Source organism: Petaurus breviceps, unplaced genomic scaffold, assembly GCF_028583685.1.
Source record: "Petaurus breviceps papuanus isolate PSGF00001 unplaced genomic scaffold, PetGlider_PUasm1.0 189, whole genome shotgun sequence".
Lineage (NCBI taxonomy): Eukaryota > Metazoa > Chordata > Mammalia > Diprotodontia > Petauridae > Petaurus > Petaurus breviceps.
Window position 1 is genome coordinate 33,433,542 of NW_027185809.1, and position 10,496 is coordinate 33,444,037.

Below are 10,496 nucleotides of genomic sequence, written 5' to 3' on the forward strand. Positions count from 1 at the left end.
ACCAAGTGGCATAGCATCCAAATTCCTAGAGGAGACGGTAAGGGAATTAGAGAAAGAAATAGATAGCAAAACTATACTAGTGGGGGATCTTAATCTCCCCCTCTCTGAACTTGATAAATCCAACCTCAAAATAAACAAGAAAGAAGTTAAGGAGGTGAATAGAATTTTAGAGAGGGTAGGTATGATAGATCTCTGGAGAAAACTAAATGGGGATAAAAAGGAATATACCTTCTCTCAGTGGTATATGGCACATATGCAAAAATCGACCATGTACTAGGACATAAAAACCTCACAATTCAGTGCAGAAAGGCAGCAATATTAAATGCATCATTCTCAGATCATGATGCAATAAAAATCATATGCAATAAAGGGCCATGGAAAGACAGACTGAAAACTAATCGGAAACTAAGCAATTTAATCCTAAAGAATGAGTGGGTCAAACAAGAAATCATGGAAACAATCAGTAACTTCATTCAAGAGAATGACAGTAATGAGACAACATACCAAAATTTGTGAAATTCAGCAAAGGTGATTCTTAGGGGAAGTTTTATATCCCTGAGTGCATACATGAATGAATTAGAGAAAAGGGAGGTCAATGAATTGGCCATGCAATTGAAAAAGCTAGACAAAGAATCAATTTAAAATCTGCAATTAAATACTAAATTAGAAATAATGAAAACCTAAGGAGAGATTCATAAAATTGAAATTAAGAAAACAATTGGATTAATAAATAAAACTAAGAGCTGATTTTATGAAAAAAAAAACAAAAAAAATTGATAGACCCTTAGTCAATATGATAAAAAAGAAGGAAGAAAACCAAATTATGAGTATCAAAAATGAAAAGGGTGAATCTACCTCCAATGAAGAGGAAATTAAAACAATAATTAGGAATTATTTTGCCAAATTATATGCACATAAATTTGACAATCTTAGGGAAATAAATGCATATTTACAAAAATATAAGTTGCCCAGATTAACTGAAGAGGAAATAAATTACTTAAATAACCCCATCTCAGAGAAAGGAATTGAAGAAGCCATCAGTGAACTCCCTAGGAAAAAATCTCCACGGCCAGATGGATTCACTAGCAAATTCTATCAAACATTTAAAGAACAATTGATTCCAGTACTCTACAAGCTATTTGGGAAAATTAGTGAAGAAGGAGCCCTACCAATCTTTTTATGACACAAATATGGTACTGATACCTAAATCAGGAAGAGATAAAACAGAAAAAGAAAATTACAGACCGATTTCCCTCATGAATATAGATGCAAAAATTTTAAATAAAATATTAGCAAAAAGACTACAGCAACTTATCACAAGAATAATACACTTTGATCAGGTATGATTTATTCCAGGAGTGCAAGGATGGTTTAATATTAGGAAAACCATCAGTATAATTGATCATATCAACAATAAAACTAGCAGAAACCACATGATTATCTCAATAGACACAGAAAAGGCTTTTGACAAAGTACAACATCTTTTCCTATTAAAAACACTAGAAAGTATAGGAATTAATGGAGCTTTTCTTAAAATAATAAGTAGCATCTATTTTAAAGCCATCAACAAGTATTATGTGTAATGGGGTTAAGCTGGAAACATTTCCAATAAGATCAGGGGTGAAAGAAGGGTGTCTACGATCACCCCTCTTATTCAGTCTGATACTGGGAATGTTAGCAGTAGCAGTTAGAGAAGAAAAAGGAATCAAAGGAATCAAATTAGGCAAAGACGAGACAAAGTTATCACTCTTTGCAGATGATATGATGATATGCTTAGAGAATCCTAAAGAATCAAGTAAAAAGGTCTACGGGCCGGACTCTGAAGGGAATAGCGGTTGTCTCTCTCCACGTGGCCGGCCGAGGGGCTGAGCGGATGGAGAGAGGTCGGAGGGGGCCCGGCTCAGGCTCGGCTTCCTGGCGCGGCCGCTCCCCCTCGCGCATGCCCCCTGCCTGTTAGTGGGTCCTCGCGCCCATGCGGCTGCAGGGGCCGGGGCCGGGGCCGGGTCCCGGGCGCGCGCGACAGGGGGGCCCGCTGGGCCTTGAGGTCGGGGGCTCGACTAGCGGCATGCCATGGGGAACTGCTGCTGGACCCAGTGCTTCGGGATCCTCCGCAAGGAAGCGGGACGGTTCCAGCGGGGGTGGGGGGTGGGGTCAAAGTATTTCAGGACATGCCCAACAGGCGAGCATTTCACTATAGAGTTTGAAAATCTAGTAGAAAGTGATGAAGGGGAAAGCCCAGGAAATAGTCATAGGCCCCTTACTGAGGAAGAAATAGCTGACTTAAGAGAGAGGCATTATGATTCCATTGCTGAAAAACAAAAAACATTTGATATGAAAATTCAAAGAGAGTTAGCCTTACAAGAAGAGAAGTTAAGACTAGAAGAAGAAGCTTTATACGCTGCACAGCGTGAAGCAGCCAGGGCAGCAAAGCAGCGAAAGTTCTTGGAGAAAGGCAAAGGATTATGCAACGATCTCATCATTCCAACACTGGAGAATATCAAAGTTCAGGGGCAGAAGAAGACTTTGAATCCTATTTGAGAAATATAAAGTCACAATATGAAGTTTTTCGAAGCAGTAGACTTTCATCAGAGGCCACAGTTTTGACACCAAACACAGAAAGTAGTTGTGATTTAATGACCAAAACCAAATCAACGAGTGGAAATGATGACAGCACATCCTTAGATCTAGAGTGGGAAGATGAAGAAGGGATGAATAGAATGGTCCCATTGCGAGAACGTTCCAAAACGGAAGAGGATATTCTACGGGCTGCATTGAAATACAGCAGCAAGAAGACTGGAAGTAATCCTTCCTCAGCTTCTGATGATTCTGACGGGCTGGAGTGGGAGAACGATTTTGTCAGTGCGGAAATGGGTAACAATGGCAATTCAGAGTACTCTGGATTTGTGAATCCGGTTTTAGAACTGTCTGCCTCTGAGTTAAAAAAATCTGAAGCAGATGAGCAAGACAGATAGGGAGAAATCATCTGGCCTTTTTAACAGTCGTGACCAAACGTTGAAAATCAAATAGAATGTATAAATGTTTGTTCTGAGCCTTTTTGTAAGGAAGAAAGAAATTATGTCGTAAATGTTCAAGAGCAAAGAATAGGAATGATGGAATCTATCTAAAATCAGAATTAAGTGCAATTTCATCATGATTCTGTCATGCTTCTGAATATGTTGTGAAGAAGATTCTTGTTCAGGTACCTTTTGGACAGGATGGCCTCTGAGGTCCCTTCCAACTCTTAGATTTTATGATTATTAAAAACTATCTGCTCTGATTTATGTATTCCAATTCAGTATCTGTAGATTTAATTTGTTTCCTTTTAAATAACTTGCGTTTTCATTTTCTTTGCATGGATCTAATATGGTTTTTAAAAATTATCTACTTATTTTAGCATCTGAACATGAAAATAATAAAGCATTTTGTTTTTCTCAGCAGCTATAAAGGGAAGTAATTAGCAGCTTCAGATAATGCACTATTTCCTGAAATATTTTTAAGCTTTCTCTATTTTTATAACCTGTTTGAATTTAATCATTGTATACTAGTACAGTTAGAGTTCAGTAAGCCTAACAGAGCAGTACTATTCATTTCTATCAAATTGATATGATAGCATATTCATGGTATTATCACTAAATAGGATTGTTATGAGGCCTGGGAAAGGTGGAATTGGAAATTTATTAATTGCTAATGATCAGACACAAAATTGAGGACCGAGCTTAAGTGTTCCACTTAAAAGAGAGTTTTACATACTGCTACAAAGGGAGTATTTACTTTAGATTATATTTTCAATTTCTAGGTAAATTATTTTTTTAAGTCTATGTTGGATGAGTTTAGGATAATATTCAAATAAAAAACTTGCACAAAGGTCTAAATTCCCTATGAATGATGTGGGAGTTCCTAAAAAGAAGTAATACGGGTATTTTGAAGAATTTTTTCCTGTATGAAATGAAAGATTTTATTTAGTTTTCTTTAGCCTTGTTTTATGTATGATAAAGGAAAGTGCTCTGAGAAGTAAAGCTAGGTGAGTTGTGAGTTATAACTGCTGCTAGGATTCTTCAAGATGTCCCCAAAGTTTTAGTGCAGCTTTAATAGCTTTAAAATACCACCAAGGTCTTTGGGACATTCTGCATGTTAGCCTTTCTTTTCTCTACTTTGCTAAATATGAACTAAAGGTTAAGGAAGCAAAATGCCCCCAAATTGGGCTGCTGTTTCTTGGTTTTGCTAGGGAATCTAGTATAATTGCAGTAGCTAAATTGCTGTCTGGTTTCCTTAGTAATTTTTTTTTCTTATAACAATGGTAATGCACTTCCTTAACACCATAGGAAGATTAAGATGCAAATAGTGATAAGTTCTTGCTGTATTTTTAAAAATCACATGGCCACTCAAATATTTTAATTCATATGATAAGCAAGGGTATCTGTAAATTCATCTCCTTTTTTAACTTGCAGAACTAAGACACTGACTGAATATGTAAATATATTTCATTAAAGATGTGATTATTATTTTACCATAATTTAAGTTTGTAGCTATGTCATTTAAAAATATTTTCAATGTAATTTACATTCATACTGCCTGTAATATTGCTTTTTAAAGTTTGTATACATCAGATGTATATTTTTGTTTGGCATAAGCTACTGTCTAATTTTTCTTGGCATTTTGTCCATATTATAGACTTTTTTGAAGGAATGGAATCAACTTCTCAAAAGTTGTGAATAAATACATTTTTACATTTAAAAATAATAAATCATCATGCTTGTTAATAAAAAGAATCAAGTAAAAAACTACTTGAGACAATAAATAAATTTGGCAAAGTAGCAGGATAGAAAATAAACCCACATAAATCCTCAGCATTCCAGTATATTTCTAATGAAATCCAAGAGCAAGAGATAGAAAGAGAAATCCCATTTATAGTTACTGCATACATTATAAAATATTTGGAAAGCTACCTGACAGGACCTATATGAACACAACTACAAAACACTTTCCACACAAATAAAGTCACATCTAACTAATTGGAAAAATATCAATCGCTCGTGGTTGGGTGGAGCCAATATAATAAAAATGACAATTTTACCTAAATTAAATTATGTATTTAGTGCCATACCAATCAATTTACCAAAAAATTACTTTATAGACCTAGAAAAAATAGTAACAAAATTCATTTGGAAGAACAAAAATCCAGAATATCAAGGGTATTAATGAAAAGAAATGCTAGGGAAGGTGGCCTAGCTATACCAGATTTTAGTCTGTATTACAAAGCAGCAGTCATCAAAAGTACTTGGTACTGGCTGAGGAATAGAGCAGTGGATCAATGGAATAGATTGGCTACACGAGACTCAGCAGTCAATTACTATAATAATCTACTCTTTGATAAATCCAAGGACCCCAGTTTTTGGGATAAGAACTCACTATTTGACAAAAATTGCTGGGAAAACTGGAATATAGTATGGCAGAAACTGGGCATAGACCATTATCTAACACTGTATACCAAAATTAAGTCTAAATTGGTGGGTGATTTAGGTTTAAAGGATGATACTGTAAGCAATCTGGGAAAGCAAGGAATAGTTTACCTGTCAGATTTATGGAGAGGGGAAGATTTCATGATCAAACAAAATTAGAGAACATTATAAATTGCAAAATGGATAACTTTGTTTACATGAAACTGAAAAGCCTCTGTACAAACAAAGCCAATGTAACCAAGATTAAGAGGGAAGTGGGGAAATGGGAAAAAAAATTTTACAACCAATGTCTCTGATAAAGGCCTTATTTCTAAAATATACAGAGAATTGAGTCAAATCTATAAGAATACAAGTCACTCCCCAATTGATAAATGGTCAAAGGATATGAACAGGCAGTTCCCTGAGGAAGAAATTAAAGATATGTATAAGCATAAGAAAAAATGCTCTAAATCACTATAGATTAGAGAAATGCAAATCAAAACAACTCTGAGGTACCACATCTCACCCGTCAGATTGGCTAAGATGACAAAACAGGAAAATTATAAATGCTGGAGAGGATGTGGAAAAATTGGAATACTAATACATTGCTGGTGGAGTTGTGAACTGATCCAACCATTTTGGAGAGCAATCTGGAACTATGCCCAAAGGGCTATAAGTAACTTCACATCCTTTGACCCAGCATTATCATTTCTAGGGTTGGATCCCAAAGAGATCATAGAAGCAGGAGGAAGCCCCATATGTACAAAAATATTTATAGCACCTCTTTTTGTGGTGGCAAAGAATTGGAAATTAAGGGGATGCTCATCAATTGGGGAATGGCTAAATAAGTTATGGTATATTGATGTAATGGAATACTATTGCGCCACAAGAAACAAAGAGCAGATGGACTTCATATTTACTTGGAGAGACTTATATAAACTGATGCTGAGTGAGAAGAGCAGAACCAGGAAAAATTTGTACACAATTACAGATAGAATGTATGTGTGATGACCAACTTTCTTCTCAGAAATGCAGGACTATAAGTAAACTCCAAAAGATTAATGATGGAAAGAGATGTCTACATTCAGAGAAAGAACTAGAAAGAACAGAATTTGAATGCAGATTGAAGCAAATTACCTGCTCTCTTTCTTTTTCTAGTTTGATTTTGTTTCCTTTTTCCCATTGTTCATTCCATCCAATACAATCCTTCTTTATAACCTGACCAATGGCTTATGTGAAAGTATCTGCAGATCCTATACCTGAATGTATGCCGCCATGGGGGGGAAGGAAGGCAGGGAAAGAAAATTTAAACTCAAAGAAATGGGTAACTGAATATTGTAACCTAAAAGTAAACGAACAAATTAATAAAGATAAAAAAAAAGATTGGTGGACACTTCAGTGATAGCAAGGGAATTGCTGAGGGATCCCTGAATGCAAGCATGTGGGTAGATTTTTTTGTACAGCCCTGACCAGACTTGGGGGATGGTGGAGGAGTAGGCGCTGAATGAGCAAATTAGAGATTAGACATAGAACTTTTTTACTTATTCTTCTGGTTATCATTTTGTTAGAGATCTTGGTGTCTTGGTTTCTGGGGACAACGGCAATTGTTTTTCCTATGTCACATAATTTTTGGGGGGAGAGTTTTGAGAGGTTGTAAGGATCGGAGAAAATGTTTAGTCCTTCATCTTGTTGATCAAATTATCCATGTTATTCTTTTTTAAAAGCTCTTCACAACCTAGCCCTTTCATATCTTTATAGTCTTACATATTCCTTCCCACCATATACACTATGGGTTAGACAGATTGTCCTCCTTGTTATGTACATACAATACTGTCTCCTGTCTCCATGCCTTTGTAGTAGCTGTCCCTACACCTGGAATGAACTTGTTCTTCATCTCTCCCTTTTTGAATCCATGGTTTCTTTCAAGATTCAGCTCAAATACAACCTATTTACAGGAAATCTTTCCTGACCCCCCAGCTGTTATCTCCATTTCTACTGAAACCACTTAATGTTTATTCTGTCGGCATATACTCAAGAGGCAGGAACTCACTTTGAAGTCAGGAAGACCTGAGTTCAAATTCTGCCTGTCTCTACTATCATTGACCAAAAGAAATTTGCTACAGTTCCAGGTGATCCCAGGAAATGTAGTTTTCTCAAGATATAACAACTTGGTGCATTCACTTTGCAGTGGAATTGATGAACAAATTAATAAACAATAACAAAAGATAAGAAGACAAAAGGAATTATTTCAGAGGGATATGGGAAGACATATATGAACTGATACCAAGTGAAGTGAGCAGAACCAGTTTAAGCAGGCCTAAAGTACAAGGACTAAAATAATGTGAAGGAAAACATCTTTGAAAGATTTATGAACTCTGATCAATTCAATGACCAATCATGACTTCTAAAGACAGATAAGGAATCATGCTCTTTTGTAAAAACAAACAAACCAACCAAAAAATTAGACTCAAGATGAAGAATGAAATGTTCATTTTCAGATGCACAATGTGTGGGTTCATTTTGCTTGGCTATACTGACTTGTTACAAGGGGGAAGAGAGTTGGGGAAGTTTGGGGGTGAGCAAAAGAAGTTTAGAAGGGAACATCAACAGACAGGATGTGTTAAATTTAATATATAGGGTTTTTTTTTGGTTTGGTTTTTTTTTTTTTTGCTTTTTGGAGGGCAATTGGGTTTAAGTAACTTGCCCAAGGTTACACAGCTAGGTTTTTTTATTTGTGAGTGTTAAGTGTCTGAGGCCGGATCTGAACTCAGGTCCTCCTGATTCCAGGGCCAGCACTCCACTCACTGTGCCACCTAGCTGCCCCATAGGGTTTTTTTTTTTAAGTAACAAGCTGTTTGTGATAGAGGTTCACAGTCTCATGTATGATTATTTTTTCTATTCTTTGAAAAAGTTAATGTTTGTTGATGTTTGTATAAGTTCATAAAACAAACAAAGATATATAAGATGAGAAAAAGACTTATTGACCTGTATTTCATTCAGAAGAAAGATGTTAAATGTTTGGCATTGGACATGGTTTTTTGAAATTTTAAGCCTCTTTTCCAACCTTCTTTTCCAGTCTTATTATGCATTACTTTTTCCACACACTACCTTCTAGTCAAACTGGCTGGCCTTCTTCTTGCTCTGATTATACAGAACTCCATTTCCTATCTCTGTGTCTTTGAATTGGTTGGAATTTCTTCTGTCTTCAACTGTCTCTTAGAATGCCAGATTTCCTTCAAGACTCAGCTCAAGTATCTTCTTCTTGATGAAGTCTTTCCTAATCTCCACAGGAATATGGTGGAGCTAACTTCTATGGGCTCAAGAGAACTGATTATTAAAGTTTCAGTGTCTGCTTTTGCACTGATGAAATTGGCAAACACTGCAAATTAGGACTTCATTGTTGTTTTGTGGAGTCTAGACTTAAAAGTGATAGAGAAAACGTTAAACATGCAGATTAAAATATGTCAATTTCTTCCTGGGAGAGCCTGTTTAACATTTACCAACATACCTCTCCATACTGCTCCCTTTCCACCTTCTCCACCATTACCTCGTTGTATCTATTTTGTATATAACTGTATATGTAAATGGAGTTTCATACCCCTTCTCTACCCCACACCCCTTTATTATATATTATTCAAGGGAAGGGATTGTTTCCCTTTTGTCTTTGTATCTCCAGCACAGATGACAAGGCACTTTATAAATGCTTGTTGGTTGATCATCCCTTACATTATCCCAAATAATATACAAGAGATAAGTCAGTTTCTTTAATGGTATTTGCATTTTAAAATCACCTTCTCCATTAACTTGTTCTGTGACCCCTATTTTTCCTGGGAGGACCACTATATGTGAAATGAGGGGAGTGTTTGATGACACTTAAGGTCCTTTCTGCCTCTGACATCATCTGATTATATAAATCTAGTACCAAGACACTGAACAATTAGACATATACATAATTTCTTTATAAAGCCAAAAAAGGAGGTGGGATGTGACAAAAAGAATGGAAGAGGCATAGGAAGAGGCAATTATTCCTTCCAGAAAGCACAATAAATTGCGCAGATCAGATTGTCATATTAGATTTCTTGAGGAATATGAAGTAGCCAAATCATGGGAATTCTCCCCCAAAAATAAAATAATACATTTATATGGGAGATGAGGGACTGACCTCATTGATAGGGGTAAGGATGGAGCCTGTCATTTCGTTAAGGGCAGTAAGATGGAGTGCCAGGCCTCACTCTTCTTCCTGAGTTCAAATCTGGCCTTGGAGACTTACTAGTCATATAACTTCTGGGCAAGTCACTTAACCCTATTTGCCTCATATTCCTCATTTATAAAATGAACTGGATAAGGAAATGCCAAACCATTGCAGTATCTTTGCCAAGTAACCCCAAATGGAAGATGACAGAGTGAAAGCAGGAACTTGCTTGAACTCAATCACCTCCAAAAACCTGTGGAAAATTATTTTAGACAAAATTTGGAGCTGCGGAACCAACAAAGTGACAAAGTGAAATACATCTCTAGCTAAGGAGAGCCTGGTGGCCCAAAAGGAAGGGTCTATCACACTAAGCTGGGAGTAGAGAGCAGTCTTGCATGGACTGCACCAGCACAGAATGGTGGCACAGACCAGGCTGGAGCAGACTTCAGGGGACTGAATCACTGGCAGCTGTGGCAATTTCCAGACTTCTCAACCCACAAGCTCCAAAGAGATAGTAAAAGGTCAGTGGGGAAATCCTATTGTACCTGGGCTACCTGGTCTGGCCCCTGCCCCTGGGGAGATGGAGTTGGTGGTGGCTGCAGTGGCAGCAACAGCAACAGCAGCAGCAGCAGCAGTGGCTGCTTCTGGAGATCCAGGCCCACAGATGATGGGAGAAACAAGTGACTGATCAGAGGGTAATTGCAGGAATCACTTTGCTTGTGCTAAGGCAGGATTCTCTTGCTTTCCCCTGCTTGGATCTGGGTCACAGTCTTGGATGGTGGTCCTGGAGTGAGGAGGAGCACTGACATGGTAGAGCTTGTGATAGCTGTGGAGAGGGAGTCCTCCTCACAGTTCTGAGACAAATG

General features: G+C 37.1%; 1 pseudogene; it reads left to right on the plus strand.

Moving 5' to 3' along the window:
* Nucleotides 1–2,028: 2,028 nt before the first annotated feature.
* On the plus strand, nt 2,029–4,769 carry LOC138164440 (AP-1 complex-associated regulatory protein pseudogene; annotated as a pseudogene).
* Nucleotides 4,770–10,496: the final 5,727 nt, after the last annotated feature.